The 27,500-nt window shown below is 57.0% G+C and overlaps 34 non-coding genes across 34 annotated transcripts in view; all 34 read right to left on the bottom strand.

The window, feature by feature from the left end:
• The window catches only part of LOC140411991 (5S ribosomal RNA), a 119-nt gene extending 35 nt beyond the window's left edge, over positions 1-84 (bottom strand). The window contains exon 1 of the ribosomal RNA XR_011941199.1: positions 1-84. This exon is cut by the window's left edge and continues 35 nt beyond it. This is a non-coding gene — a ribosomal RNA (5S ribosomal RNA).
• Positions 85-778: 694 nt separating this feature from the next.
• On the bottom strand, positions 779-897 carry LOC140411992 (5S ribosomal RNA). Its single transcript, XR_011941200.1, has one exon. It is a non-coding gene; the product is annotated as a 5S ribosomal RNA (ribosomal RNA).
• Positions 898-1,591: 694 nt separating this feature from the next.
• LOC140411993 (5S ribosomal RNA) lies at positions 1,592-1,710 on the bottom strand. The gene has a single exon (XR_011941201.1). It is a non-coding gene; the product is annotated as a 5S ribosomal RNA (ribosomal RNA).
• A 690-nt stretch (positions 1,711-2,400) lies between these two features.
• LOC140415454 (5S ribosomal RNA) lies at positions 2,401-2,519 on the bottom strand. Its single transcript, XR_011944557.1, has one exon. It is a non-coding gene; the product is annotated as a 5S ribosomal RNA (ribosomal RNA).
• A 694-nt stretch (positions 2,520-3,213) lies between these two features.
• On the bottom strand, positions 3,214-3,332 carry LOC140414602 (5S ribosomal RNA). The gene has a single exon (XR_011943740.1). It is a non-coding gene; the product is annotated as a 5S ribosomal RNA (ribosomal RNA).
• A 694-nt stretch (positions 3,333-4,026) lies between these two features.
• On the bottom strand, positions 4,027-4,145 carry LOC140411994 (5S ribosomal RNA). The gene has a single exon (XR_011941202.1). It is a non-coding gene; the product is annotated as a 5S ribosomal RNA (ribosomal RNA).
• A 694-nt stretch (positions 4,146-4,839) lies between these two features.
• Positions 4,840-4,958, bottom strand: LOC140411995 (5S ribosomal RNA). Its single transcript, XR_011941203.1, has one exon. It is a non-coding gene; the product is annotated as a 5S ribosomal RNA (ribosomal RNA).
• A 694-nt stretch (positions 4,959-5,652) lies between these two features.
• LOC140414047 (5S ribosomal RNA) lies at positions 5,653-5,771 on the bottom strand. The gene has a single exon (XR_011943194.1). It is a non-coding gene; the product is annotated as a 5S ribosomal RNA (ribosomal RNA).
• Positions 5,772-6,465: 694 nt separating this feature from the next.
• Positions 6,466-6,584, bottom strand: LOC140411996 (5S ribosomal RNA). Its single transcript, XR_011941204.1, has one exon. It is a non-coding gene; the product is annotated as a 5S ribosomal RNA (ribosomal RNA).
• Positions 6,585-7,278: 694 nt separating this feature from the next.
• LOC140411997 (5S ribosomal RNA) lies at positions 7,279-7,397 on the bottom strand. The gene has a single exon (XR_011941205.1). It is a non-coding gene; the product is annotated as a 5S ribosomal RNA (ribosomal RNA).
• A 694-nt stretch (positions 7,398-8,091) lies between these two features.
• LOC140415212 (5S ribosomal RNA) lies at positions 8,092-8,210 on the bottom strand. Its single transcript, XR_011944327.1, has one exon. It is a non-coding gene; the product is annotated as a 5S ribosomal RNA (ribosomal RNA).
• A 694-nt stretch (positions 8,211-8,904) lies between these two features.
• On the bottom strand, positions 8,905-9,023 carry LOC140414382 (5S ribosomal RNA). Its single transcript, XR_011943518.1, has one exon. It is a non-coding gene; the product is annotated as a 5S ribosomal RNA (ribosomal RNA).
• Positions 9,024-9,717: 694 nt separating this feature from the next.
• Positions 9,718-9,836, bottom strand: LOC140411998 (5S ribosomal RNA). The gene has a single exon (XR_011941206.1). It is a non-coding gene; the product is annotated as a 5S ribosomal RNA (ribosomal RNA).
• Positions 9,837-10,530: 694 nt separating this feature from the next.
• On the bottom strand, positions 10,531-10,649 carry LOC140412000 (5S ribosomal RNA). The gene has a single exon (XR_011941208.1). It is a non-coding gene; the product is annotated as a 5S ribosomal RNA (ribosomal RNA).
• A 694-nt stretch (positions 10,650-11,343) lies between these two features.
• Positions 11,344-11,462, bottom strand: LOC140414048 (5S ribosomal RNA). The gene has a single exon (XR_011943195.1). It is a non-coding gene; the product is annotated as a 5S ribosomal RNA (ribosomal RNA).
• Positions 11,463-12,156: 694 nt separating this feature from the next.
• On the bottom strand, positions 12,157-12,275 carry LOC140414383 (5S ribosomal RNA). The gene has a single exon (XR_011943519.1). It is a non-coding gene; the product is annotated as a 5S ribosomal RNA (ribosomal RNA).
• A 694-nt stretch (positions 12,276-12,969) lies between these two features.
• LOC140412001 (5S ribosomal RNA) lies at positions 12,970-13,088 on the bottom strand. Its single transcript, XR_011941209.1, has one exon. It is a non-coding gene; the product is annotated as a 5S ribosomal RNA (ribosomal RNA).
• A 694-nt stretch (positions 13,089-13,782) lies between these two features.
• Positions 13,783-13,901, bottom strand: LOC140412002 (5S ribosomal RNA). Its single transcript, XR_011941210.1, has one exon. It is a non-coding gene; the product is annotated as a 5S ribosomal RNA (ribosomal RNA).
• Positions 13,902-14,595: 694 nt separating this feature from the next.
• LOC140412003 (5S ribosomal RNA) lies at positions 14,596-14,714 on the bottom strand. Its single transcript, XR_011941211.1, has one exon. It is a non-coding gene; the product is annotated as a 5S ribosomal RNA (ribosomal RNA).
• Positions 14,715-15,408: 694 nt separating this feature from the next.
• Positions 15,409-15,527, bottom strand: LOC140415213 (5S ribosomal RNA). Its single transcript, XR_011944328.1, has one exon. It is a non-coding gene; the product is annotated as a 5S ribosomal RNA (ribosomal RNA).
• Positions 15,528-16,221: 694 nt separating this feature from the next.
• LOC140414385 (5S ribosomal RNA) lies at positions 16,222-16,340 on the bottom strand. The gene has a single exon (XR_011943520.1). It is a non-coding gene; the product is annotated as a 5S ribosomal RNA (ribosomal RNA).
• A 694-nt stretch (positions 16,341-17,034) lies between these two features.
• Positions 17,035-17,153, bottom strand: LOC140412004 (5S ribosomal RNA). Its single transcript, XR_011941212.1, has one exon. It is a non-coding gene; the product is annotated as a 5S ribosomal RNA (ribosomal RNA).
• A 694-nt stretch (positions 17,154-17,847) lies between these two features.
• On the bottom strand, positions 17,848-17,966 carry LOC140412005 (5S ribosomal RNA). Its single transcript, XR_011941213.1, has one exon. It is a non-coding gene; the product is annotated as a 5S ribosomal RNA (ribosomal RNA).
• Positions 17,967-18,660: 694 nt separating this feature from the next.
• On the bottom strand, positions 18,661-18,779 carry LOC140414049 (5S ribosomal RNA). The gene has a single exon (XR_011943196.1). It is a non-coding gene; the product is annotated as a 5S ribosomal RNA (ribosomal RNA).
• Positions 18,780-19,473: 694 nt separating this feature from the next.
• LOC140414386 (5S ribosomal RNA) lies at positions 19,474-19,592 on the bottom strand. Its single transcript, XR_011943521.1, has one exon. It is a non-coding gene; the product is annotated as a 5S ribosomal RNA (ribosomal RNA).
• Positions 19,593-20,286: 694 nt separating this feature from the next.
• On the bottom strand, positions 20,287-20,405 carry LOC140412006 (5S ribosomal RNA). The gene has a single exon (XR_011941214.1). It is a non-coding gene; the product is annotated as a 5S ribosomal RNA (ribosomal RNA).
• Positions 20,406-21,099: 694 nt separating this feature from the next.
• Positions 21,100-21,218, bottom strand: LOC140412007 (5S ribosomal RNA). Its single transcript, XR_011941215.1, has one exon. It is a non-coding gene; the product is annotated as a 5S ribosomal RNA (ribosomal RNA).
• Positions 21,219-21,912: 694 nt separating this feature from the next.
• LOC140412008 (5S ribosomal RNA) lies at positions 21,913-22,031 on the bottom strand. The gene has a single exon (XR_011941216.1). It is a non-coding gene; the product is annotated as a 5S ribosomal RNA (ribosomal RNA).
• A 694-nt stretch (positions 22,032-22,725) lies between these two features.
• Positions 22,726-22,844, bottom strand: LOC140415214 (5S ribosomal RNA). Its single transcript, XR_011944329.1, has one exon. It is a non-coding gene; the product is annotated as a 5S ribosomal RNA (ribosomal RNA).
• Positions 22,845-23,538: 694 nt separating this feature from the next.
• Positions 23,539-23,657, bottom strand: LOC140414486 (5S ribosomal RNA). The gene has a single exon (XR_011943617.1). It is a non-coding gene; the product is annotated as a 5S ribosomal RNA (ribosomal RNA).
• Positions 23,658-24,351: 694 nt separating this feature from the next.
• LOC140412009 (5S ribosomal RNA) lies at positions 24,352-24,470 on the bottom strand. Its single transcript, XR_011941217.1, has one exon. It is a non-coding gene; the product is annotated as a 5S ribosomal RNA (ribosomal RNA).
• A 694-nt stretch (positions 24,471-25,164) lies between these two features.
• LOC140414050 (5S ribosomal RNA) lies at positions 25,165-25,283 on the bottom strand. The gene has a single exon (XR_011943197.1). It is a non-coding gene; the product is annotated as a 5S ribosomal RNA (ribosomal RNA).
• A 694-nt stretch (positions 25,284-25,977) lies between these two features.
• LOC140414387 (5S ribosomal RNA) lies at positions 25,978-26,096 on the bottom strand. Its single transcript, XR_011943522.1, has one exon. It is a non-coding gene; the product is annotated as a 5S ribosomal RNA (ribosomal RNA).
• Positions 26,097-26,790: 694 nt separating this feature from the next.
• On the bottom strand, positions 26,791-26,909 carry LOC140414457 (5S ribosomal RNA). Its single transcript, XR_011943590.1, has one exon. It is a non-coding gene; the product is annotated as a 5S ribosomal RNA (ribosomal RNA).
• Positions 26,910-27,500: the final 591 nt, after the last annotated feature.

Genomic DNA, 27,500 nt, shown 5'->3' on the forward strand with positions numbered 1-27,500 from the left:
ATCCAAGTACTAACCAGGCCTGAGTCTGCTTAGCTTCCGAGATCAGACGAGATCGGGCGTTTTCAGACTAGTATGGCCGTAGGCATCTGCATCACCGTCTTCTCGCCTATTCAAGCTGGCCACCCTAGCACCCTCGCCACTTCTTCTTTCCGGTTGTTTTCAATTTTTTCTCTCTCTTTTTCTACTTCTACTTCTACTTCTCCTCCTCTTTCTCTCCTTCTCCTGCTAATTCTAGCCTATATGCCTGATACTCGCTCCCCTTCATGCCATCCCCACCGAGCTCTCTTTTTTCTTCTCCACCTCCTCAAGGAAAACTGCAAGCCCCGCCTACCTCACACCAGCCTGCCGCCTGCACGCTGCTGCCTTTCCACATTGCAACGCTGCGCACTTCTCTCAGCACAGCCAGCACAAGGGTCAGGCAGGCAATGCAAGCCAGCTCTCTCTTCCTTCGCTTTCCACACCAGCCCCAATGCCACAACTTGCATTCATGCGGCGCCTTCAGGCTAGGAGAGAGAACATCCTGCCGACACACTGGCTTGCGGCCACACGGGCCAGCTGGCGTGCCCATCAAAGTGCAGCACGCCAAGGCACACAACCGTGCTGCGTTGCAAAGGCCCGGCAAAGCTGCAGCAGCTGAATGGCCCGACCAAGCCGCCTGCCTGAGTTGAGCCCGCAGGCAAGTGTTGGGAGGAATGGCGAGGACGCAGAGGGCAGCAAAAGGTTGGCCTGCCTCTGGTGTGGAGAGTGCTTGGCGTGAGCAGTCACTGCTGGCCGCAAAAGCCTACTGCACCTGGTATTCCCAGGCGGTCTCCCATCCAAGTACTAACCAGGCCTGAGTCTGCTTAGCTTCCGAGATCAGACGAGATCGGGCGTTTTCAGACTAGTATGGCCGTAGGCATCTGCAGCACCGTCTTCTCGCCTATTCAAGCTGGCCACCCTAGCACCCTCGCCACTTCTTCTTTCCGGTTGTTTTCAATTTTTTCTCTCTCTTTTTCTACTTCTACTTCGACTTCTCCTCCTCTTTCTCTCCTTCTCCTGCTAATTCTAGCCTATATGCCTGATACTCGCTCCCCTTCACGCCGTCCCCACCTAGCTCTCTTTTTTCTTCTCCACCTCCCCAAGGAAAACTGCAAGCCCCGCCCACCTCACACCAGCCTGCCGCCTGCACGCTGCTGCCTTTCCACATTGCAACGCTGCGCACTTCTCTCAGCACAGCCAGCACAAGGGTCAGGCAGGCAATGCAAGCCAGCTCTCTCTTCCTTCGCTTTCCACACCAGCCCCAATGCCACAACTTGCATTCATGCGGCGCCTTCAGGCTAGGAGAGAGAACATCCTGCCGACACACTGGCTTGCGGCCACACGGGCCAGCTGGCGTGCCCATCAAAGTGCAGCACGCCAAGGCACACAACCGTGCTGCGTTGCAAAGGCCCGGCAAAGCTGCAGCAGCTGAATGGCCCGACCAAGCCGCCTGCCTGAGTTGAGCCCGCAGGCAAGTGTTGGGAGGAATGGCGAGGACGCAGAGAGCAGCAAAAGGTTGGCCTGCCTCTGGTGTGGAGAGTGCTTGGCGTGAGCAGTCACTGCTGGCCGCAAAAGCCTACTGCACCTGGTATTCCCAGGCGGTCTCCCATCCAAGTACTAACCAGGCCTGAGTCTGCTTAGCTTCCGAGATCAGACGAGATCGGGCGTTTTCAGACTAGTATGGCCGTAGGCATCTGCAGCACCGTCTTCTCGCCTATTCAAGCTGGCCACCCTAGCACCCTCGCCACTTCTTCTTTCCGGTTGTTTTCAATTTTTTCTCTCTCTTTTTCTACTTCTACTTCTACTTCTCCTCCTCTTTCTCTCCTTCTCCTGCTAATTCTAGCCTATATGCCTGATACTCGCTCCCCTTCATGCCGTCCCCACCTAGCTCTCTTTTTTCTTCTCCACCTCCCCAAGGAAAACTGCAAGCGCCGCCCACCTCACACCAGCCTGCCGCCTGCACGCTGCTGCCTTTCCACATTGCAACGCTGCGCACTTCTCTCAGCACAGCCAGCACAAGGGTCAGGCAGGCAATGCAAGCCAGCTCTCTCTTCCTTCGCTTTCCACACCAGCCCCAATGCCACAACTTGCATTCATGCGGCGCCTTCAGGCTAGGAGAACGTCCTGCCGACACACTGGCTTGCGGCCACACGGGCCAGCTGGCGGGCCCATCAAAGTGCAGCACGCCAAGGCACCCAACCGTGCTGCGTTGCAAAGGCCCGGCAAAGCTGCAGCAGCTGAATGGCCCGACCAAGCCGCCTGCCTGAGTTGAGCCCGCAGGCAAGTGTTGGGAGGAATGGCGAGGACGCAGAGAGCAGCAAAAGGTTGGCCTGCCTCTGGTGTGGAGAGTGCTTGGCGTGAGCAGTCTCTGCTGGCCGCAAAAGCCTACTGCACCTGGTATTCCCAGGCGGTCTCCCATCCAAGTACTAACCAGGCCTGAGTCTGCTTAGTTTCCGAGAACAGACGAGATCAAGCGTTTTCAGACTAGTATGGCCGTAGGCATCTGCAGCACCGTCTTCTCGCCTATTCAAGTTGGCCACCCTAGCACCCTCGCCACTTCTTCTTTCCGGTTGTTTTCAATTTTTTCTCTCTCTTTTTCTACTTCTACTTCTACTTCTCCTCCTCTTTCTCTCCTTCTCCTGCTAATTCTAGCCTATATGCCTGATACTCGCTCCCCTTCATGCCGTCCCCACCTAGCTCTCTTTTTTCTTCTCCACCTCCCCAAGGAAAACTGCAAGCCCCGCCCACCTCACACCAGCCTGCCGCCTGCACGCTGCTGCCTTTCCACATTGCAACGCTGCGCACTTCTCTCAGCACAGCCAGCACAAGGGTCAGGCAGGCAATGCAAGCCAGCTCTCTCTTCCTTCGCTTTCCACACCAGCCCCAATGCCACAACTTGCATTCATGCGGCGCCTTCAGGCTAGGAGAGAGAACGTCCTGCCGACACACTGGCTTGCGGCCACACGGGCCAGCTGGCGTGCCCATCAAAGTGCAGCACGCCAAGGCACACAACCGTGCTGCGTTGCAAAGGCCCGGCAAAGCTGCAGCAGCTGAATGGCCCGACCAAGCCGCCTGCCTGAGTTGAGCCCGCAGGCAAGTGTTGGGAGGAATGGCGAGGACGCAGAGAGCAGCAAAAGGTTGGCCTGCCTCTGGTGTGGAGAGTGCTTGGCGTGAGCAGTCTCTGCTGGCCGCAAAAGCCTACTGCACCTGGTATTCCCAGGCGGTCTCCCATCCAAGTACTAACCAGGCCTGAGTCTGCTTAGCTTCCGAGATCAGACGAGATCGGGCGTTTTCAGACTAGTATGGCCTTAGGCATCTGCAGCACCGTCTTCTCGCCTATTCAAGCTGGCCACCCTAGCACCCTCGCCACTTCTTCTTTCCGGTTGTTTTCAATTTTTTCTCTCTCTTTTTCTACTTCTACTTCTACTTCTCCTCCTCTTTCTCTCCTTCTCCTGCTAATTCTAGCCTATATGCCTGATACTCGCTCCCCTTCATGCCATCCCCACCGAGCTCTCTTTTTTCTTCTCCACCTCCTCAAGGAAAACTGCAAGCCCCGCCTACCTCACACCAGCCTGCCGCCTGCACGCTGCTGCCTTTCCACATTGCAACGCTGCGCACTTCTCTCAGCACAGCCAGCACAAGGGTCAGGCAGGCAATGCAAGCCAGCTCTCTCTTCCTTCGCTTTCCACACCAGCCCCAATGCCACAACTTGCATTCATGCGGCGCCTTCAGGCTAGGAGAGAGAACGTCCTGCCGACACACTGGCTTGCGGCCACACGGGCCAGCTGGCGTGCCCATCAAAGTGCAGCACGCCAAGGCACACAACCGTGCTGCGTTGCAAAGGCCCGGCAAAGCTGCAGCAGCTGAATGGCCCGACCAAGCCGCCTGCCTGAGTTGAGCCCGCAGGCAAGTGTTGGGAGGAATGGCGAGGACGCAGAGAGCAGCAAAAGGTTGGCCTGCCTCTGGTGTGGAGAGTGCTTGGCGTGAGCAGTCACTGCTGGCCGCAAAAGCCTACTGCACCTGGTATTCCCAGGCGGTCTCCCATCCAAGTACTAACCAGGCCTGAGTCTGCTTAGCTTCCGAGATCAGACGAGATCGGGCGTTTTCAGACTAGTATGGCCGTAGGCATCTGCAGCACCGTCTTCTCGCCTATTCAAGCTGGCCACCCTAGCACCCTCGCCACTTCTTCTTTCCGGTTGTTTTCAATTTTTTCTCTCTCTTTTTCTACTTCTACTTCTACTTCTCCTCCTCTTTCTCTCCTTCTCCTGCTAATTCTAGCCTATATGCCTGATACTCGCTCCCCTTCATGCCATCCCCACCGAGCTCTCTTTTTTCTTCTCCACCTCCTCAAGGAAAACTGCAAGCCCCGCCTACCTCACACCAGCCTGCCGCCTGCACGCTGCTGCCTTTCCACATTGCAACGCTGCGCACTTCTCTCAGCACAGCCAGCACAAGGGTCAGGCAGGCAATGCAAGCCAGCTCTCTCTTCCTTCGCTTTCCACACCAGCCCCAATGCCACAACTTGCATTCATGCGGCGCCTTCAGGCTAGGAGAGAGAACATCCTGCCGACACACTGGCTTGCGGCCACACGGGCCAGCTGGCGTGCCCATCAAAGTGCAGCACGCCAAGGCACACAACCGTGCTGCGTTGCAAAGGCCCGGCAAAGCTGCAGCAGCTGAATGGCCCGACCAAGCCGCCTGCCTGAGTTGAGCCCGCAGGCAAGTGTTGGGAGGAATGGCGAGGACGCAGAGGGCAGCAAAAGGTTGGCCTGCCTCTGGTGTGGAGAGTGCTTGGCGTGAGCAGTCACTGCTGGCCGCAAAAGCCTACTGCACCTGGTATTCCCAGGCGGTCTCCCATCCAAGTACTAACCAGGCCTGAGTCTGCTTAGCTTCCGAGATCAGACGAGATCGGGCGTTTTCAGACTAGTATGGCCGTAGGCATCTGCAGCACCGTCTTCTCGCCTATTCAAGCTGGCCACCCTAGCACCCTCGCCACTTCTTCTTTCCGGTTGTTTTCAATTTTTTCTCTCTCTTTTTCTACTTCTACTTCGACTTCTCCTCCTCTTTCTCTCCTTCTCCTGCTAATTCTAGCCTATATGCCTGATACTCGCTCCCCTTCATGCCGTCCCCACCTAGCTCTCTTTTTTCTTCTCCACCTCCCCAAGGAAAACTGCAAGCCCCGCCCACCTCACACCAGCCTGCCGCCTGCACGCTGCTGCCTTTCCACATTGCAACGCTGCGCACTTCTCTCAGCACAGCCAGCACAAGGGTCAGGCAGGCAATGCAAGCCAGCTCTCTCTTCCTTCGCTTTCCACACCAGCCCCAATGCCACAACTTGCATTCATGCGGCGCCTTCAGGCTAGGAGAGAGAACATCCTGCCGACACACTGGCTTGCGGCCACACGGGCCAGCTGGCGTGCCCATCAAAGTGCAGCACGCCAAGGCACACAACCGTGCTGCGTTGCAAAGGCCCGGCAAAGCTGCAGCAGCTGAATGGCCCGACCAAGCCGCCTGCCTGAGTTGAGCCCGCAGGCAAGTGTTGGGAGGAATGGCGAGGACGCAGAGAGCAGCAAAAGGTTGGCCTGCCTCTGGTGTGGAGAGTGCTTGGCGTGAGCAGTCACTGCTGGCCGCAAAAGCCTACTGCACCTGGTATTCCCAGGCGGTCTCCCATCCAAGTACTAACTAGGCCTGAGTCTGCTTAGCTTCCGAGATCAGACGAGATCGGGCGTTTTCAGACTAGTATGGCCGTAGGCATCTGCAGCACCGTCTTCTCGCCTATTCAAGCTGGCCACCCTAGCACCCTCGCCACTTCTTCTTTCCGGTTGTTTTCAATTTTTTCTCTCTCTTTTTCTACTTCTACTTCTACTTCTCCTCCTCTTTCTCTCCTTCTCCTGCTAATTCTAGCCTATATGCCTGATACTCGCTCCCCTTCATGCCGTCCCCACCTAGCTCTCTTTTTTCTTCTCCACCTCCCCAAGGAAAACTGCAAGCGCCGCCCACCTCACACCAGCCTGCCGCCTGCACGCTGCTGCCTTTCGACATTGCAACGCTGCGCACTTCTCTCAGCACAGCCAGCACAAGGGTCAGGCAGGCAATGCAAGCCAGCTCTCTCTTCCTTCGCTTTCCACACCAGCCCCAATGCCACAACTTGCATTCATGCGGCGCCTTCAGGCTAGGAGAGAGAACGTCCTGCCGACACACTGGCTTGCGGCCACACGGGCCAGCTGGCGTGCCCATCAAAGTGCAGCACGCCAAGGCACCCAACCGTGCTGCGTTGCAAAGGCCCGGCAAAGCTGCAGCAGCTGAATGGCCCGACCAAGCCGCCTGCCTGAGTTGAGCCCGCAGGCAAGAGTTGGGAGGAATGGCGAGGACGCAGAGAGCAGCAAAAGGTTGGCCTGCCTCTGGTGTGGAGAGTGCTTGGCGTGAGCAGTCTCTGCTGGCCGCAAAAGCCTACTGCACCTGGTATTCCCAGGCGGTCTCCCATCCAAGTACTAACCAGGCCTGAGTCTGCTTAGCTTCCGAGATCAGACGAGATCGGGCGTTTTCAGACTAGTATGGCCGTAGGCATCTGCAGCACCGTCTTCTCGCCTATTCAAGCTGGCCACCCTAGCACCCTCGCCACTTCTTCTTTCCGGTTGTTTTCAATTTTTTCTCTCTCTTTTTCTACTTCTACTTCTACTTCTCCTCCTCTTTCTCTCCTTCTCCTGCTAATTCTAGCCTATATGCCTGATACTCGCTCCCCTTCATGCCATCCCCACCGAGCTCTCTTTTTTCTTCTCCACCTCCTCAAGGAAAACTGCAAGCCCCGCCCACCTCACACCAGCCTGCCGCCTGCACGCTGCTGCCTTTCCACATTGCAACGCTGCGCACTTCTCTCAGCACAGCCAGCACAAGGGTCAGGCAGGCAATGCAAGCCAGCTCTCTCTTCCTTCGCTTTCCACACCAGCCCCAATGCCACAACTTGCATTCATGCGGCGCCTTCAGGCTAGGAGAGAGAACATCCTGCCGACACACTGGCTTGCGGCCACACGGGCCAGCTGGCGTGCCCATCAAAGTGCAGTACGCCAAGGCACACAACCGTGCTGCGTTGCAAAGGCCCGGCAAAGCTGCAGCAGCTGAATGGCCCGACCAAGCCGCCTGCCTGAGTTGAGCCCGCAGGCAAGTGTTGGGAGGAATGGCGAGGACGCAGAGGGCAGCAAAAGGTTGGCCTGCCTCTGGTGTGGAGAGTGCTTGGCGTGAGCAGTCACTGCTGGCCGCAAAAGCCTACTGCACCTGGTATTCCCAGGCGGTCTCCCATCCAAGTACTAACCAGGCCTGAGTCTGCTTAGCTTCCGAGATCAGACGAGATCGGGCGTTTTCAGACTAGTATGGCCGTAGGCATCTGCAGCACCGTCTTCTCGCCTATTCAAGCTGGCCACCCTAGCACCCTCGCCACTTCTTCTTTCCGGTTGTTTTCAATTTTTTCTCTCTCTTTTTCTACTTCTACTTCGACTTCTCCTCCTCTTTCTCTCCTTCTCCTGCTAATTCTAGCCTATATGCCTGATACTCGCTCCCCTTCATGCCGTCCCCACCTAGCTCTCTTTTTTCTTCTCCACCTCCCCAAGGAAAACTGCAAGCCCCGCCCACCTCACACCAGCCTGCCGCCTGCACGCTGCTGCCTTTCCACATTGCAACGCTGCGCACTTCTCTCAGCACAGCCAGCACAAGGGTCAGGCAGGCAATGCAAGCCAGCTCTCTCTTCCTTCGCTTTCCACACCAGCCCCAATGCCACAACTTGCATTCATGCGGCGCCTTCAGGCTAGGAGAGAGAACATCCTGCCGACACACTGGCTTGCGGCCACACGGGCCAGCTGGCGTGCCCATCAAAGTGCAGCACGCCAAGGCACACAACCGTGCTGCGTTGCAAAGGCCCGGCAAAGCTGCAGCAGCTGAATGGCCCGACCAAGCCGCCTGCCTGAGTTGAGCCCGCAGGCAAGTGTTGGGAGGAATGGCGAGGACGCAGAGAGCAGCAAAAGGTTGGCCTGCCTCTGGTGTGGAGAGTGCTTGGCGTGAGCAGTCACTGCTGGCCGCAAAAGCCTACTGCACCTGGTATTCCCAGGCGGTCTCCCATCCAAGTACTAACTAGGCCTGAGTCTGCATAGCTTCCGAGATCAGACGAGATCGGGCGTTTTCAGACTAGTATGGCCGTAGGCATCTGCAGCACCGTCTTCTCGCCTATTCAAGCTGGCCACCCTAGCACCCTCGCCACTTCTTCTTTCCGGTTGTTTTCAATTTTTTCTCTCTCTTTTTCTACTTCTACTTCTACTTCTCCTCCTCTTTCTCTCCTTCTCCTGCTAATTCTAGCCTATATGCCTGATACTCGCTCCCCTTCATGCCGTCCCCACCTAGCTCTCTTTTTTCTTCTCCACCTCCCCAAGGAAAACTGCAAGCGCCGCCCACCTCACACCAGCCTGCCGCCTGCACGCTGCTGCCTTTCCACATTGCAACGCTGCGCACTTCTCTCAGCACAGCCAGCACAAGGGTCAGGCAGGCAATGCAAGCCAGCTCTCTCTTCCTTCGCTTTCCACACCAGCCCCAATGCCACAACTTGCATTCATGCGGCGCCTTCAGGCTAGGAGAGAGAACGTCCTGCCGACACACTGGCTTGCGGCCACACGGGCCAGCTGGCGTGCCCATCAAAGTGCAGCAGGCCAAGGCACACAACCGTGCTGCGTTGCAAAGGCCCGGCAAAGCTGCAGCAGCTGAATGGCCCGACCAAGCCGCCTGCCTGAGTTGAGCCCGCAGGCAAGTGTTGGGAGGAATGGCGAGGACGCAGAGAGCAGCAAAAGGTTGGCCTGCCTCTGGTGTGGAGAGTGCTTGGCGTGAGCAGTCTCTGCTGGCCGCAAAAGCCTACTGCACCTGGTATTCCCAGGCGGTCTCCCATCCAAGTACTAACCAGGCCTGAGTCTGCTTAGCTTCCGAGATCAGACGAGATCAAGCGTTTTCAGACTAGTATGGCCGTAGGCATCCGCAGCACCGTCTTCTCGCCTATTCAAGCTGGCCACCCTAGCACCCTCGCCACTTCTTCTTTCCGGTTGTTTTCAATTTTTTCTCTCTCTTTTTCTACTTCTACTTCTACTTCTCCTCCTCTTTCTCTCCTTCTCCTGCTAATTCTAGCCTATATGCCTGATACTCGCTCCCCTTCATGCCATCCCCACCGAGCTCTCTTTTTTCTTCTCCACCTCCTCAAGGAAAACTGCAAGCCCCGCCTACCTCACACCAGCCTGCCGCCTGCACGCTGCTGCCTTTCCACATTGCAACGCTGCGCACTTCTCTCAGCACAGCCAGCACAAGGGTCAGGCAGGCAATGCAAGCCAGCTCTCTCTTCCTTCGCTTTCCACACCAGCCCCAATGCCACAACTTGCATTCATGCGGCGCCTTCAGGCTAGGAGAGAGAACGTCCTGCCGACACACTGGCTTGCGGCCACACGGGCCAGCTGGCGTGCCCATCAAAGTGCAGCACGCCAAGGCACACAACCGTGCTGCGTTGCAAAGGCCCGGCAAAGCTGCAGCAGCTGAATGGCCCGACCAAGCCGCCTGCCTGAGTTGAGCCCGCAGGCAAGTGTTGGGAGGAATGGCGAGGACGCAGAGAGCAGCAAAAGGTTGGCCTGCCTCTGGTGTGGAGAGTGCTTGGCGTGAGCAGTCTCTGCTGGCCGCAAAAGCCTACTGCACCTGGTATTCCCAGGCGGTCTCCCATCCAAGTACTAACCAGGCCTGAGTCTGCTTAGCTTCCGAGATCAGACGAGATCGGGCGTTTTCAGACTAGTATGGCCGTAGGCATCTGCATCACCGTCTTCTCGCCTATTCAAGCTGGCCACCCTAGCACCCTCGCCACTTCTTCTTTCCGGTTGTTTTCAATTTTTTCTCTCTCTTTTTCTACTTCTACTTCTACTTCTCCTCCTCTTTCTCTCCTTCTCCTGCTAATTCTAGCCTATATGCCTGATACTCGCTCCCCTTCATGCCATCCCCACCGAGCTCTCTTTTTTCTTCTCCACCTCCTCAAGGAAAACTGCAAGCCCCGCCTACCTCACACCAGCCTGCCGCCTGCACGCTGCTGCCTTTCCACATTGCAACGCTGCGCACTTCTCTCAGCACAGCCAGCACAAGGGTCAGGCAGGCAATGCAAGCCAGCTCTCTCTTCCTTCGCTTTCCACACCAGCCCCAATGCCACAACTTGCATTCATGCGGCGCCTTCAGGCTAGGAGAGAGAACATCCTGCCGACACACTGGCTTGCGGCCACACGGGCCAGCTGGCGTGCCCATCAAAGTGCAGCACGCCAAGGCACACAACCGTGCTGCGTTGCAAAGGCCCGGCAAAGCTGCAGCAGCTGAATGGCCCGACCAAGCCGCCTGCCTGAGTTGAGCCCGCAGGCAAGTGTTGGGAGGAATGGCGAGGACGCAGAGGGCAGCAAAAGGTTGGCCTGCCTCTGGTGTGGAGAGTGCTTGGCGTGAGCAGTCACTGCTGGCCGCAAAAGCCTACTGCACCTGGTATTCCCAGGCGGTCTCCCATCCAAGTACTAACCAGGCCTGAGTCTGCTTAGCTTCCGAGATCAGACGAGATCGGGCGTTTTCAGACTAGTATGGCCGTAGGCATCTGCAGCACCGTCTTCTCGCCTATTCAAGCTGGCCACCCTAGCACCCTCGCCACTTCTTCTTTCCGGTTGTTTTCAATTTTTTCTCTCTCTTTTTCTACTTCTACTTCGACTTCTCCTCCTCTTTCTCTCCTTCTCCTGCTAATTCTAGCCTATATGCCTGATACTCGCTCCCCTTCATGCCGTCCCCACCTAGCTCTCTTTTTTCTTCTCCACCTCCCCAAGGAAAACTGCAAGCCCCGCCCACCTCACACCAGCCTGCCGCCTGCACGCTGCTGCCTTTCCACATTGCAACGCTGCGCACTTCTCTCAGCACAGCCAGCACAAGGGTCAGGCAGGCAATGCAAGCCAGCTCTCTCTTCCTTCGCTTTCCACACCAGCCCCAATGCCACAACTTGCATTCATGCGGCGCCTTCAGGCTAGGAGAGAGAACATCCTGCCGACACACTGGCTTGCGGCCACACGGGCCAGCTGGCGTGCCCATCAAAGTGCAGCACGCCAAGGCACACAACCGTGCTGCGTTGCAAAGGCCCGGCAAAGCTGCAGCAGCTGAATGGCCCGACCAAGCCGCCTGCCTGAGTTGAGCCCGCAGGCAAGTGTTGGGAGGAATGGCGAGGACGCAGAGAGCAGCAAAAGGTTGGCCTGCCTCTGGTGTGGAGAGTGCTTGGCGTGAGCAGTCACTGCTGGCCGCAAAAGCCTACTGCACCTGGTATTCCCAGGCGGTCTCCCATCCAAGTACTAACTAGGCCTGAGTCTGCTTAGCTTCCGAGATCAGACGAGATCGGGCGTTTTCAGACTAGTATGGCCGTAGGCATCTGCAGCACCGTCTTCTCGCCTATTCAAGCTGGCCACCCTAGCACCCTCGCCACTTCTTCTTTCCGGTTGTTTTCAATTTTTTCTCTCTCTTTTTCTACTTCTACTTCTACTTCTCCTCCTCTTTCTCTCCTTCTCCTGCTAATTCTAGCCTATATGCCTGATACTCGCTCCCCTTCATGCCGTCCCCACCTAGCTCTCTTTTTTCTTCTCCACCTCCCCAAGGAAAACTGCAAGCGCCGCCCACCTCACACCAGCCTGCCGCCTGCACGCTGCTGCCTTTCCACATTGCAACGCTGCGCACTTCTCTCAGCACAGCCAGCACAAGGGTCAGGCAGGCAATGCAAGCCAGCTCTCTCTTCCTTCGCTTTCCACACCAGCCCCAATGCCACAACTTGCATTCATGCGGCGCCTTCAGGCTAGGAGAGAGAACGTCCTGCCGACACACTGGCTTGCGGCCACACGGGCCAGCTGGCGTGCCCATCAAAGTGCAGCACGCCAAGGCACCCAACCGTGCTGCGTTGCAAAGGCCCGGCAAAGCTGCAGCAGCTGAATGGCCCGACCAAGCCGCCTGCCTGAGTTGAGCCCGCAGGCAAGTGTTGGGAGGAATGGCGAGGACGCAGAGAGCAGCAAAAGGTTGGCCTGCCTCTGGTGTGGAGAGTGCTTGGCGTGAGCAGTCTCTGCTGGCAGCAAAAGCCTACTGCACCTGGTATTCCCAGGCGGTCTCCCATCCAAGTACTAACCAGGCCTGAGTCTGCTTAGCTTCCGAGATCAGACGAGATCAAGCGTTTTCAGACTAGTATGGCCGTAGGCATCTGCAGCACCGTCTTCTCGCCTATTCAAGTTGGCCACCCTAGCACCCTCGCCACTTCTTCTTTCTGGTTGTTTTCAATTTTTTCTCTCTCTTTTTCTACTTCTACTTCTACTTCTCCTCCTCTTTCTCTCCTTCTCCTGCTAATTCTAGCCTATATGCCTGATACTCGCTCCCCTTCATGCCGTCCCCACCTAGCTCTCTTTTTTCTTCTCCACCTCCCCAAGGAAAACTGCAAGCCCCGCCCACCTCACACCAGCCTGCCGCCTGCACGCTGCTGCCTTTCCACATTGCAACGCTGCGCACTTCTCTCAGCACAGCCAGCACAAGGGTCAGGCAGGCAATGCAAGCCAGCTCTCTCTTCCTTCGCTTTCCACACCAGCCCCAATGCCACAACTTGCATTCATGCCGCGCCTTCAGGCTAGGAGAGAGAACATCCTGCCGACACACTGGCTTGCGGCCACACGGGCCAGCTGGCGTGCCCATCAAAGTGCAGCACGCCAAGGCACACAACCGTGCTGCGTTGCAAAGGCCCGGCAAAGCTGCAGCAGCTGAATGGCCCGACCAAGCCGCCTGCCTGAGTTGAGCCCGCAGGCAAGTGTTGGGAGGAATGGCGAGGACGCAGAGAGCAGCAAAAGGTTGGCCTGCCTCTGGTGTGGAGAGTGCTTGGCGTGAGCAGTCTCTGCTGGCCGCAAAAGCCTACTGCACCTGGTATTCCCAGGCGGTCTCCCATCCAAGTACTAACCAGGCCTGAGTCTGCTTAGCTTCCGAGATCAGACGAGATCGGGCGTTTTCAGACTAGTATGGCCGTAGGCATCCGCAGCACCGTCTTCTCGCCTATTCAAGCTGGCCACCCTAGCACCCTCGCCACTTCTTCTTTCCGGTTGTTTTCAATTTTTTCTCTCTCTTTTTCTACTTCTACTTCGACTTCTCCTCCTCTTTCTCTCCTTCTCCTGCTAATTCTAGCCTATATGCCTGATACTCGCTCCCCTTCATGCCATCCCCACCGAGCTCTCTTTTTTCTTCTCCACCTCCTCAAGGAAAACTGCAAGCCCCGCCTACCTCACACCAGCCTGCCGCCTGCACGCTGCTGCCTTTCCACATTGCAACGCTGCGCACTTCTCTCAGCACAGCCAGCACAAGGGTCAGGCAGGCAATGCAAGCCAGCTCTCTCTTCCTTCGCTTTCCACACCAGCCCCAATGCCACAACTTGCATTCATGCGGCGCCTTCAGGCTAGGAGAGAGAACGTCCTGCCGACACACTGGCTTGCGGCCACACGGGCCAGCTGGCGTGCCCATCAAAGTGCAGCACGCCAAGGCACACAACCGTGCTGCGTTGCAAAGGCCCGGCAAAGCTGCAGCAGCTGAATGGCCCGACCAAGCCGCCTGCCTGAGTTGAGCCCGCAGGTAAGTGTTGGGAGGAATGGCGAGGACGCAGAGAGCAGCAAAAGGTTGGCCTGCCTCTGGTGTGGAGAGTGCTTGGCGTGAGCAGTCTCTGCTGGCCGCAAAAGCCTACTGCACCTGGTATTCCCAGGCGGTCTCCCATCCAAGTACTAACCAGGCCTGAGTCTGCTTAGCTTCCGAGATCAGACGAGATCGGGCGTTTTCAGACTAGTATGGCCGTAGGCATCTGCATCACCGTCTTCTCGCCTATTCAAGCTGGCCACCCTAGCACCCTCGCCACTTCTTCTTTCCGGTTGTTTTCAATTTTTTCTCTCTCTTTTTCTACTTCTACTTCTACTTCTCCTCCTCTTTCTCTCCTTCTCCTGCTAATTCTAGCCTATATGCCTGATACTCGCTCCCCTTCATGCCATCCCCACCGAGCTCTCTTTTTTCTTCTCCACCTCCTCAAGGAAAACTGCAAGCCCCGCCTACCTCACACCAGCCTGCCGCCTGCACGCTGCTGCCTTTCCACATTGCAACGCTGCGCACTTCTCTCAGCACAGCCAGCACAAGGGTCAGGCAGGCAATGCAAGCCAGCTCTCTCTTCCTTCGCTTTCCACACCAGCCCCAATGCCACAACTTGCATTCATGCGGCGCCTTCAGGCTAGGAGAGAGAACATCCTGCCGACACACTGGCTTGCGGCCACACGGGCCAGCTGGCGTGCCCATCAAAGTGCAGCACGCCAAGGCACACAACCGTGCTGCGTTGCAAAGGCCCGGCAAAGCTGCAGCAGCTGAATGGCCCGACCAAGCCGCCTGCCTGAGTTGAGCCCGCAGGCAAGTGTTGGGAGGAATGGCGAGGACGCAGAGGGCAGCAAAAGGTTGGCCTGCCTCTGGTGTGGAGAGTGCTTGGCGTGAGCAGTCACTGCTGGCCGCAAAAGCCTACTGCACCTGGTATTCCCAGGCGGTCTCCCATCCAAGTACTAACCAGGCCTGAGTCTGCTTAGCTTCCGAGATCAGACGAGATCGGGCGTTTTCAGACTAGTATGGCCGTAGGCATCTGCAGCACCGTCTTCTCGCCTATTCAAGCTGGCCACCCTAGCACCCTCGCCACTTCTTCTTTCCGGTTGTTTTCAATTTTTTCTCTCTCTTTTTCTACTTCTACTTCGACTTCTCCTCCTCTTTCTCTCCTTCTCCTGCTAATTCTAGCCTATATGCCTGATACTCGCTCCCCTTCATGCCGTCCCCACCTAGCTCTCTTTTTTCTTCTCCACCTCCCCAAGGAAAACTGCAAGCCCCGCCCACCTCACACCAGCCTGCCGCCTGCACGCTGCTGCCTTTCCACATTGCAACGCTGCGCACTTCTCTCAGCACAGCCAGCACAAGGGTCAGGCAGGCAATGCAAGCCAGCTCTCTCTTCCTTCGCTTTCCACACCAGCCCCAATGCCACAACTTGCATTCATGCGGCGCCTTCAGGCTAGGAGAGAGAACATCCTGCCGACACACTGGCTTGCGGCCACACGGGCCAGCTGGCGTGCCCATCAAAGTGCAGCACGCCAAGGCACACAACCGTGCTGCGTTGCAAAGGCCCGGCAAAGCTGCAGCAGCTGAATGGCCCGACCAAGCCGCCTGCCTGAGTTGAGCCCGCAGGCAAGTGTTGGGAGGAATGGCGAGGACGCAGAGAGCAGCAAAAGGTTGGCCTGCCTCTGGTGTGGAGAGTGCTTGGCGTGAGCAGTCACTGCTGGCCGCAAAAGCCTACTGCACCTGGTATTCCCAGGCGGTCTCCCATCCAAGTACTAACTAGGCCTGAGTCTGCATAGCTTCCGAGATCAGACGAGATCGGGCGTTTTCAGACTAGTATGGCCGTAGGCATCTGCAGCACCGTCTTCTCGCCTATTCAAGCTGGCCACCCTAGCACCCTCGCCACTTCTTCTTTCCGGTTGTTTTCAATTTTTTCTCTCTCTTTTTCTACTTCTACTTCTACTTCTCCTCCTCTTTCTCTCCTTCTCCTGCTAATTCTAGCCTATATGCCTGATACTCGCTCCCCTTCATGCCGTCCCCACCTAGCTCTCTTTTTTCTTCTCCACCTCCCCAAGGAAAACTGCAAGCGCCGCCCACCTCACACCAGCCTGCCGCCTGCACGCTGCTGCCTTTCCACATTGCAACGCTGCGCACTTCTCTCAGCACAGCCAGCACAAGGGTCAGGCAGGCAATGCAAGCCAGCTCTCTCTTCCTTCGCTTTCCACACCAGCCCCAATGCCACAACTTGCATTCATGCGGCGCCTTCAGGCTAGGAGAGAGAACGTCCTGCCGACACACTGGCTTGCGGCCACACGGGCCAGCTGGCGTGCCCATCAAAGTGCAGCAGGCCAAGGCACACAACCGTGCTGCGTTGCAAAGGCCCGGCAAAGCTGCAGCAGCTGAATGGCCCGACCAAGCCGCCTGCCTGAGTTGAGCCCGCAGGCAAGTGTTGGGAGGAATGGCGAGGACGCAGAGAGCAGCAAAAGGTTGGCCTGCCTCTGGTGTGGAGAGTGCTTGGCGTGAGCAGTCTCTGCTGGCCGCAAAAGCCTACTGCACCTGGTATTCCCAGGCGGTCTCCCATCCAAGTACTAACCAGGCCTGAGTCTGCTTAGCTTCCGAGATCAGACGAGATCAAGCGTTTTCAGACTAGTATGGCCGTAGGCATCCGCAGCACCGTCTTCTCGCCTATTCAAGCTGGCCACCCTAGCACCCTCGCCACTTCTTCTTTCCGGTTGTTTTCAATTTTTTCTCTCTCTTTTTCTACTTCTACTTCTACTTCTCCTCCTCTTTCTCTCCTTCTCCTGCTAATTCTAGCCTATATGCCTGATACTCGCTCCCCTTCATGCCATCCCCACCGAGCTCTCTTTTTTCTTCTCCACCTCCTCAAGGAAAACTGCAAGCCCCGCCTACCTCACACCAGCCTGCCGCCTGCACGCTGCTGCCTTTCCACATTGCAACGCTGCGCACTTCTCTCAGCACAGCCAGCACAAGGGTCAGGCAGGCAATGCAAGCCAGCTCTCTCTTCCTTCGCTTTCCACACCAGCCCCAATGCCACAACTTGCATTCATGCGGCGCCTTCAGGCTAGGAGAGAGAACGTCCTGCCGACACACTGGCTTGCGGCCACACGGGCCAGCTGGCGTGCCCATCAAAGTGCAGCACGCCAAGGCACACAACCGTGCTGCGTTGCAAAGGCCCGGCAAAGCTGCAGCAGCTGAATGGCCCGACCAAGCCGCCTGCCTGAGTTGAGCCCGCAGGCAAGTGTTGGGAGGAATGGCGAGGACGCAGAGAGCAGCAAAAGGTTGGCCTGCCTCTGGTGTGGAGAGTGCTTGGCGTGAGCAGTCTCTGCTGGCCGCAAAAGCCTACTGCACCTGGTATTCCCAGGCGGTCTCCCATCCAAGTACTAACCAGGCCTGAGTCTGCTTAGCTTCCGAGATCAGACGAGATCGGGCGTTTTCAGACTAGTATGGCCGTAGGCATCTGCATCACCGTCTTCTCGCCTATTCAAGCTGGCCACCCTAGCACCCTCGCCACTTCTTCTTTCCGGTTGTTTTCAATTTTTTCTCTCTCTTTTTCTACTTCTACTTCTACTTCTCCTCCTCTTTCTCTCCTTCTCCTGCTAATTCTAGCCTATATGCCTGATACTCGCTCCCCTTCATGCCATCCCCACCGAGCTCTCTTTTTTCTTCTCCACCTCCTCAAGGAAAACTGCAAGCCCCGCCTACCTCACACCAGCCTGCCGCCTGCACGCTGCTGCCTTTCCACATTGCAACGCTGCGCACTTCTCTCAGCACAGCCAGCACAAGGGTCAGGCAGGCAATGCAAGCCAGCTCTCTCTTCCTTCGCTTTCCACACCAGCCCCAATGCCACAACTTGCATTCATGCGGCGCCTTCAGGCTAGGAGAGAGAACATCCTGCCGACACACTGGCTTGCGGCCACACGGGCCAGCTGGCGTGCCCATCAAAGTGCAGCACGCCAAGGCACACAACCGTGCTGCGTTGCAAAGGCCCGGCAAAGCTGCAGCAGCTGAATGGCCCGACCAAGCCGCCTGCCTGAGTTGAGCCCGCAGGCAAGTGTTGGGAGGAATGGCGAGGACGCAGAGGGCAGCAAAAGGTTGGCCTGCCTCTGGTGTGGAGAGTGCTTGGCGTGAGCAGTCACTGCTGGCCGCAAAAGCCTACTGCACCTGGTATTCCCAGGCGGTCTCCCATCCAAGTACTAACCAGGCCTGAGTCTGCTTAGCTTCCGAGATCAGACGAGATCGGGCGTTTTCAGACTAGTATGGCCGTAGGCATCTGCAGCACCGTCTTCTCGCCTATTCAAGCTGGCCACCCTAGCACCCTCGCCACTTCTTCTTTCCGGTTGTTTTCAATTTTTTCTCTCTCTTTTTCTACTTCTACTTCTACTTCTCCTCCTCTTTCTCTCCTTCTCCTGCTAATTCTAGCCTATATGCCTGATACTCGCTCCCCTTCATGCCGTCCCCACCTAGCTCTCTTTTTTCTTCTCCACCTCCCCAAGGAAAACTGCAAGCCCCGCCCACCTCACACCAGCCTGCCGCCTGCACGCTGCTGCCTTTCCACATTGCAACGCTGCGCACTTCTCTCAGCACAGCCAGCACAAGGGTCAGGCAGGCAATGCAAGCCAGCTCTCTCTTCCTTCGCTTTCCACACCAGCCCCAATGCCACAACTTGCATTCATGCGGCGCCTTCAGGCTAGGAGAGAGAACATCCTGCCGACACACTGGCTTGCGGCCACACGGGCCAGCTGGCGTGCCCATCAAAGTGCAGCACGCCAAGGCACACAACCGTGCTGCGTTGCAAAGGCCCGGCAAAGCTGCAGCAGCTGAATGGCCCGACCAAGCCGCCTGCCTGAGTTGAGCCCGCAGGCAAGTGTTGGGAGGAATGGCGAGGACGCAGAGAGCAGCAAAAGGTTGGCCTGCCTCTGGTGTGGAGAGTGCTTGGCGTGAGCAGTCACTGCTGGCCGCAAAAGCCTACTGCACCTGGTATTCCCAGGCGGTCTCCCATCCAAGTACTAACTAGGCCTGAGTCTGCTTAGCTTCCGAGATCAGACGAGATCGGGCGTTTTCAGACTAGTATGGCCGTAGGCATCTGCAGCACCGTCTTCTCGCCTATTCAAGCTGGCCACCCTAGCACCCTCGCCACTTCTTCTTTCCGGTTGTTTTCAATTTTTTCTCTCTCTTTTTCTACTTCTACTTCTACTTCTCCTCCTCTTTCTCTCCTTCTCCTGCTAATTCTAGCCTATATGCCTGATACTCGCTCCCCTTCATGCCGTCCCCACCTAGCTCTCTTTTTTCTTCTCCACCTCCCCAAGGAAAACTGCAAGCGCCGCCCACCTCACACCAGCCTGCCGCCTGCACGCTGCTGCCTTTCCACATTGCAACGCTGCGCACTTCTCTCAGCACAGCCAGCACAAGGGTCAGGCAGGCAATGCAAGCCAGCTCTCTCTTCCTTCGCTTTCCACACCAGCCCCAATGCCACAACTTGCATTCATGCGGCGCCTTCAGGCTAGGAGAGAGAACGTCCTGCCGACACACTGGCTTGCGGCCACACGGGCCAGCTGGCGTGCCCATCAAAGTGCAGCACGCCAAGGCACCCAACCGTGCTGCGTTGCAAAGGCCCGGCAAAGCTGCAGCAGCTGAATGGCCCGACCAAGCCGCCTGCCTGAGTTGAGCCCGCAGGCAAGTGTTGGGAGGAATGGCGAGGACGCAGAGAGCAGCAAAAGGTTGGCCTGCCTCTGGTGTGGAGAGTGCTTGGCGTGAGCAGTCTCTGCTGGCAGCAAAAGCCTACTGCACCTGGTATTCCCAGGCGGTCTCCCATCCAAGTACTAACCAGGCCTGAGTCTGCTTAGCTTCCGAGATCAGACGAGATCAAGCGTTTTCAGACTAGTATGGCCGTAGGCATCTGCAGCACCGTCTTCTCGCCTATTCAAGTTGGCCACCCTAGCACCCTCGCCACTTCTTCTTTCTGGTTGTTTTCAATTTTTTCTCTCTCTTTTTCTACTTCTACTTCTACTTCTCCTCCTCTTTCTCTCCTTCTCCTGCTAATTCTAGCCTATATGCCTGATACTCGCTCCCCTTCATGCCGTCCCCACCTAGCTCTCTTTTTTCTTCTCCACCTCCCCAAGGAAAACTGCAAGCCCCGCCCACCTCACACCAGCCTGCCGCCTGCACGCTGCTGCCTTTCCACATTGCAACGCTGCGCACTTCTCTCAGCACAGCCAGCACAAGGGTCAGGCAGGCAATGCAAGCCAGCTCTCTCTTCCTTCGCTTTCCACACCAGCCCCAATGCCACAACTTGCATTCATGCCGCGCCTTCAGGCTAGGAGAGAGAACATCCTGCCGACACACTGGCTTGCGGCCACACGGGCCAGCTGGCGTGCCCATCAAAGTGCAGCACGCCAAGGCACACAACCGTGCTGCGTTGCAAAGGCCCGGCAAAGCTGCAGCAGCTGAATGGCCCGACCAAGCCGCCTGCCTGAGTTGAGCCCGCAGGCAAGTGTTGGGAGGAATGGCGAGGACGCAGAGAGCAGCAAAAGGTTGGCCTGCCTCTGGTGTGGAGAGTGCTTGGCGTGAGCAGTCTCTGCTGGCCGCAAAAGCCTACTGCACCTGGTATTCCCAGGCGGTCTCCCATCCAAGTACTAACCAGGCCTGAGTCTGCTTAGCTTCCGAGATCAGACGAGATCGGGCGTTTTCAGACTAGTATGGCCGTAGGCATCCGCAGCACCGTCTTCTCGCCTATTCAAGCTGGCCACCCTAGCACCCTCGCCACTTCTTCTTTCCGGTTGTTTTCAATTTTTTCTCTCTCTTTTTCTACTTCTACTTCGACTTCTCCTCCTCTTTCTCTCCTTCTCCTGCTAATTCTAGCCTATATGCCTGATACTCGCTCCCCTTCATGCCATCCCCACCGAGCTCTCTTTTTTCTTCTCCACCTCCTCAAGGAAAACTGCAAGCCCCGCCTACCTCACACCAGCCTGCCGCCTGCACGCTGCTGCCTTTCCACATTGCAACGCTGCGCACTTCTCTCAGCACAGCCAGCACAAGGGTCAGGCAGGCAATGCAAGCCAGCTCTCTCTTCCTTCGCTTTCCACACCAGCCCCAATGCCACAACTTGCATTCATGCGGCGCCTTCAGGCTAGGAGAGAGAACGTCCTGCCGACACACTGGCTTGCGGCCACACGGGCCAGCTGGCGTGCCCATCAAAGTGCAGCACGCCAAGGCACACAACCGTGCTGCGTTGCAAAGGCCCGGCAAAGCTGCAGCAGCTGAATGGCCCGACCAAGCCGCCTGCCTGAGTTGAGCCCGCAGGTAAGTGTTGGGAGGAATGGCGAGGACGCAGAGAGCAGCAAAAGGTTGGCCTGCCTCTGGTGTGGAGAGTGCTTGGCGTGAGCAGTCTCTGCTGGCCGCAAAAGCCTACTGCACCTGGTATTCCCAGGCGGTCTCCCATCCAAGTACTAACCAGGCCTGAGTCTGCTTAGCTTCCGAGATCAGACGAGATCGGGCGTTTTCAGACTAGTATGGCCGTAGGCATCTGCGTCACCGTCTTCTCGCCTATTCAAGCTGGCCACCCTAGCACCCTCGCCACTTCTTCTTTCCGGTTGTTTTCAATTTTTTCTCTCTCTTTTTCTACTTCTACTTCTACTTCTCCTCCTCTTTCTCTCCTTCTCCTGCTAATTCTAGCCTATATGCCTGATACTCGCTCCCCTTCATGCCATCCCCACCGAGCTCTCTTTTTTCTTCTCCACCTCCTCAAGGAAAACTGCAAGCCCCGCCTACCTCACACCAGCCTGCCGCCTGCACGCTGCTGCCTTTCCACATTGCAACGCTGCGCACTTCTCTCAGCACAGCCAGCACAAGGGTCAGGCAGGCAATGCAAGCCAGCTCTCTCTTCCTTCGCTTTCCACACCAGCCCCAATGCCACAACTTGCATTCATGCGGCGCCTTCAGGCTAGGAGAGAGAACATCCTGCCGACACACTGGCTTGCGGCCACACGGGCCAGCTGGCGTGCCCATCAAAGTGCAGCACGCCAAGGCACACAACCGTGCTGCGTTGCAAAGGCCCGGCAAAGCTGCAGCAGCTGAATGGCCCGACCAAGCCGCCTGCCTGAGTTGAGCCCGCAGGCAAGTGTTGGGAGGAATGGCGAGGACGCAGAGGGCAGCAAAAGGTTGGCCTGCCTCTGGTGTGGAGAGTGCTTGGCGTGAGCAGTCACTGCTGGCCGCAAAAGCCTACTGCACCTGGTATTCCCAGGCGGTCTCCCATCCAAGTACTAACCAGGCCTGAGTCTGCTTAGCTTCCGAGATCAGACGAGATCGGGCGTTTTCAGACTAGTATGGCCGTAGGCATCTGCAGCACCGTCTTCTCGCCTATTCAAGCTGGCCACCCTAGCACCCTCGCCACTTCTTCTTTCCGGTTGTTTTCAATTTTTTCTCTCTCTTTTTCTACTTCTACTTCGACTTCTCCTCCTCTTTCTCTCCTTCTCCTGCTAATTCTAGCCTATATGCCTGATACTCGCTCCCCTTCATGCCGTCCCCACCTAGCTCTCTTTTTTCTTCTCCACCTCCCCAAGGAAAACTGCAAGCCCCGCCCACCTCACACCAGCCTGCCGCCTGCACGCTGCTGCCTTTCCACATTGCAACGCTGCGCACTTCTCTCAGCACAGCCAGCACAAGGGTCAGGCAGGCAATGCAAGCCAGCTCTCTCTTCCTTCGCTTTCCACACCAGCCCCAATGCCACAACTTGCATTCATGCGGCGCCTTCAGGCTAGGAGAGAGAACATCCTGCCGACACACTGGCTTGCGGCCACACGGGCCAGCTGGCGTGCCCATCAAAGTGCAGCACGCCAAGGCACACAACCGTGCTGCGTTGCAAAGGCCCGGCAAAGCTGCAGCAGCTGAATGGCCCGACCAAGCCGCCTGCCTGAGTTGAGCCCGCAGGCAAGTGTTGGGAGGAATGGCGAGGACGCAGAGAGCAGCAAAAGGTTGGCCTGCCTCTGGTGTGGAGAGTGCTTGGCGTGAGCAGTCACTGCTGGCCGCAAAAGCCTACTGCACCTGGTATTCCCAGGCGGTCTCCCATCCAAGTACTAACTAGGCCTGAGTCTGCATAGCTTCCGAGATCAGACGAGATCGGGCGTTTTCAGACTAGTATGGCCGTAGGCATCTGCAGCACCGTCTTCTCGCCTATTCAAGCTGGCCACCCTAGCACCCTCGCCACTTCTTCTTTCCGGTTGTTTTCAATTTTTTCTCTCTCTTTTTCTACTTCTACTTCTACTTCTCCTCCTCTTTCTCTCCTTCTCCTGCTAATTCTAGCCTATATGCCTGATACTCGCTCCCCTTCATGCCGTCCCCACCTAGCTCTCTTTTTTCTTCTCCACCTCCCCAAGGAAAACTGCAAGCGCCGCCCACCTCACACCAGCCTGCCGCCTGCACGCTGCTGCCTTTCCACATTGCAACGCTGCGCACTTCTCTCAGCACAGCCAGCACAAGGGTCAGGCAGGCAATGCAAGCCAGCTCTCTCTTCCTTCGCTTTCCACACCAGCCCCAATGCCACAACTTGCATTCATGCGGCGCCTTCAGGCTAGGAGAGAGAACGTCCTGCCGACACACTGGCTTGCGGCCACACGGGCCAGCTGGCGTGCCCATCAAAGTGCAGCACGCCAAGGCACCCAACCGTGCTGCGTTGCAAAGGCCCGGCAAAGCTGCAGCAGCTGAATGGCCCGACCAAGCCGCCTGCCTGAGTTGAGCCCGCAGGTAAGTGTTGGGAGGAATGGCGAGGACGCAGAGAGCAGCAAAAGGTTGGCCTGCCTCTGGTGTGGAGAGTGCTTGGCGTGAGCAGTCTCTGCTGGCCGCAAAAGCCTACTGCACCTGGTATTCCCAGGCGGTCTCCCATCCAAGTACTAACCAGGCCTGAGTCTGCTTAGCTTCCGAAATCAGACGAGATCGGGCGTTTTCAGACTAGTATGGCCATAGGCATCTGCATCACCGTCTTCTCGCCTATTCAAGCTGGCCACCCTAGCACCCTCGCCACTTCTTCTTTCCGGTTGTTTTCAATTTTTTCTCTCTCTTTTTCTACTTCTACTTCTACTTCTCCTCCTCTTTCTCTCCTTCTCCTGCTAATTCTAGCCTATATGCCTGATACTCGCTCCCCTTCATGCCATCCCCACCGAGCTCTCTTTTTTCTTCTCCACCTCCTCAAGGAAAACTGCAAGCCCCGCCTACCTCACACCAGCCTGCCGCCTGCACGCTGCTGCCTTTCCACATTGCAACGCTGCGCACTTCTCTCAGCACAGCCAGCACAAGGGTCAGGCAGGCAATGCAAGCCAGCTCTCTCTTCCTTCGCTTTCCACACCAGCCCCAATGCCACAACTTGCATTCATGCGGCGCCTTCAGGCTAGGAGAGAGAACATCCTGCCGACACACTGGCTTGCGGCCACACGGGCCAGCTGGCGTGCCCATCAAAGTGCAGCACGCCAAGGCACACAACCGTGCTGCGTTGCAAAGGCCCGGCAAAGCTGCAGCAGCTGAATGGCCCGACCAAGCCGCCTGCCTGAGTTGAGCCCGCAGGCAAGTGTTGGGAGGAATGGCGAGGACGCAGAGGGCAGCAAAAGGTTGGCCTGCCTCTGGTGTGGAGAGTGCTTGGCGTGAGCAGTCACTGCTGGCCGCAAAAGCCTACTGCACCTGGTATTCCCAGGCGGTCTCCCATCCAAGTACTAACCAGGCCTGAGTCTGCTTAGCTTCCGAGATCAGACGAGATCGGGCGTTTTCAGACTAGTATGGCCGTAGGCATCTGCAGCACCGTCTTCTCGCCTATTCAAGCTGGCCACCCTAGCACCCTCGCCACTTCTTCTTTCCGGTTGTTTTCAATTTTTTCTCTCTCTTTTTCTACTTCTACTTCGACTTCTCCTCCTCTTTCTCTCCTTCTCCTGCTAATTCTAGCCTATATGCCTGATACTCGCTCCCCTTCATGCCGTCCCCACCTAGCTCTCTTTTTTCTTCTCCACCTCCCCAAGGAAAACTGCAAGCCCCGCCCACCTCACACCAGCCTGCCGCCTGCACGCTGCTGCCTTTCCACATTGCAACGCTGCGCACTTCTCTCAGCACAGCCAGCACAAGGGTCAGGCAGGCAATGCAAGCCAGCTCTCTCTTCCTTCGCTTTCCACACCAGCCCCAATGCCACAACTTGCATTCATGCGGCGCCTTCAGGCTAGGAGAGAGAACATCCTGCCGACACACTGGCTTGCGGCCACACGGGCCAGCTGGCGTGCCCATCAAAGTGCAGCACGCCAAGGCACACAACCGTGCTGCGTTGCAAAGGCCCGGCAAAGCTGCAGCAGCTGAATGGCCCGACCAAGCCGCCTGCCTGAGTTGAGCCCGCAGGCAAGTGTTGGGAGGAATGGCGAGGACGCAGAGAGCAGCAAAAGGTTGGCCTGCCTCTGGTGTGGAGAGTGCTTGGCGTGAGCAGTCACTGCTGGCCGCAAAAGCCTACTGCACCTGGTATTCCCAGGCGGTCTCCCATCCAAGTACTAACTAGGCCTGAGTCTGCTTAGCTTCCGAGATCAGACGAGATCGGGCGTTTTCAGACTAGTATGGCCGTAGGCATCTGCAGCACCGTCTTCTCGCCTATTCAAGCTGGCCACCCTAGCACCCTCGCCACTTCTTCTTTCCGGTTGTTTTCAATTTTTTCTCTCTCTTTTTCTACTTCTACTTCTACTTCTCCTCCTCTTTCTCTCCTTCTCCTGCTAATTCTAGCCTATATGCCTGATACTCGCTCCCCTTCATGCCGTCCCCACCTAGCTCTCTTTTTTCTTCTCCACCTCCCCAAGGAAAACTGCAAGCGCCGCCCACCTCACACCAGCCTGCCGCCTGCACGCTGCTGCCTTTCCACATTGCAACGCTGCGCACTTCTCTCAGCACAGCCAGCACAAGGGTCAGGCAGGCAATGCAAGCCAGCTCTCTCTTCCTTCGCTTTCCACACCAGCCCCAATGCCACAACTTGCATTCATGCGGCGCCTTCAGGCTAGGAGAGAGAACGTCCTGCCGACACACTGGCTTGCGGCCACACGGGCCAGCTGGCGTGCCCATCAAAGTGCAGCACGCCAAGGCACCCAACCGTGCTGCGTTGCAAAGGCCCGGCAAAGCTGCAGCAGCTGAATGGCCCGACCAAGCCGCCTGCCTGAGTTGAGCCCGCAGGCAAGTGTTGGGAGGAATGGCGAGGACGCAGAGAGCAGCAAAAGGTTGGCCTGCCTCTGGTGTGGAGAGTGCTTGGCGTGAGCAGTCTCTGCTGGCCGCAAAAGCCTACTGCACCTGGTATTCCCAGGCGGTCTCCCATCCAAGTACTAACCAGGCCTGAGTCTGCTTAGCTTCCGAGATCAGACGAGATCAAGCGTTTTCAGACTAGTATGGCCGTAGGCATCTGCAGCACCGTCTTCTCGCCTATTCAAGTTGGCCACCCTAGCACCCTCGCCACTTCTTCTTTCTGGTTGTTTTCAATTTTTTCTCTCTCTTTTTCTACTTCTACTTCTACTTCTCCTCCTCTTTCTCTCCTTCTCCTGCTAATTCTAGCCTATATGCCTGATACTCGCTCCCCTTCATGCCGTCCCCACCTAGCTCTCTTTTTTCTTCTCCACCTCCCCAAGGAAAACTGCAAGCCCCGCCCACCTCACACCAGCCTGCCGCCTGCACGCTGCTGCCTTTCCACATTGCAACGCTGCGCACTTCTCTCAGCACAGCCAGCACAAGGGTCAGGCAGGCAATGCAAGCCAGCTCTCTCTTCCTTCGCTTTCCACACCAGCCCCAATGCCACAACTTGCATTCATGCCGCGCCTTCAGGCTAGGAGAGAGAACATCCTGCCGACACACTGGCTTGCGGCCACACGGGCCAGCTGGCGTGCCCATCAAAGTGCAGCACGCCAAGGCACACAACCGTGCTGCGTTGCAAAGGCCCGGCAAAGCTGCAGCAGCTGAATGGCCCGACCAAGCCGCCTGCCTGAGTTGAGCCCGCAGGCAAGTGTTGGGAGGAATGGCGAGGACGCAGAGAGCAGCAAAAGGTTGGCCTGCCTCTGGTGTGGAGAGTGCTTGGCGTGAGCAGTCTCTGCTGGCCGCAAAAGCCTACTGCACCTGGTATTCCCAGGCGGTCTCCCATCCAAGTACTAACCAGGCCTGAGTCTGCTGAGCTTCCGAGATCAGACGAGATCGGGCGTTTTCAGACTAGTATGGCCGTAGGCATCCGCAGCACCGTCTTCTCGCCTATTCAAGCTGGCCACCCTAGCACCCTCGCCACTTCTTCTTTCCGGTTGTTTTCAATTTTTTCTCTCTCTTTTTCTACTTCTACTTCGACTTCTCCTCCTCTTTCTCTCCTTCTCCTGCTAATTCTAGCCTATATGCCTGATACTCGCTCCCCTTCATGCCATCCCCACCGAGCTCTCTTTTTTCTTCTCCACCTCCTCAAGGAAAACTGCAAGCCCCGCCTACCTCACACCAGCCTGCCGCCTGCACGCTGCTGCCTTTCCACATTGCAACGCTGCGCACTTCTCTCAGCACAGCCAGCACAAGGGTCAGGCAGGCAATGCAAGCCAGCTCTCTCTTCCTTCGCTTTCCACACCAGCCCCAATGCCACAACTTGCATTCATGCGGCGCCTTCAGGCTAGGAGAGAGAACGTCCTGCCGACACACTGGCTTGCGGCCACACGGGCCAGCTGGCGTGCCCATCAAAGTGCAGCACGCCAAGGCACACAACCGTGCTGCGTTGCAAAGGCCCGGCAAAGCTGCAGCAGCTGAATGGCCCGACCAAGCCGCCTGCCTGAGTTGAGCCCGCA

This window comes from Scyliorhinus torazame, chromosome 4 (genome assembly GCF_047496885.1).
Source record: "Scyliorhinus torazame isolate Kashiwa2021f chromosome 4, sScyTor2.1, whole genome shotgun sequence".
Lineage (NCBI taxonomy): Eukaryota > Metazoa > Chordata > Chondrichthyes > Carcharhiniformes > Scyliorhinidae > Scyliorhinus > Scyliorhinus torazame.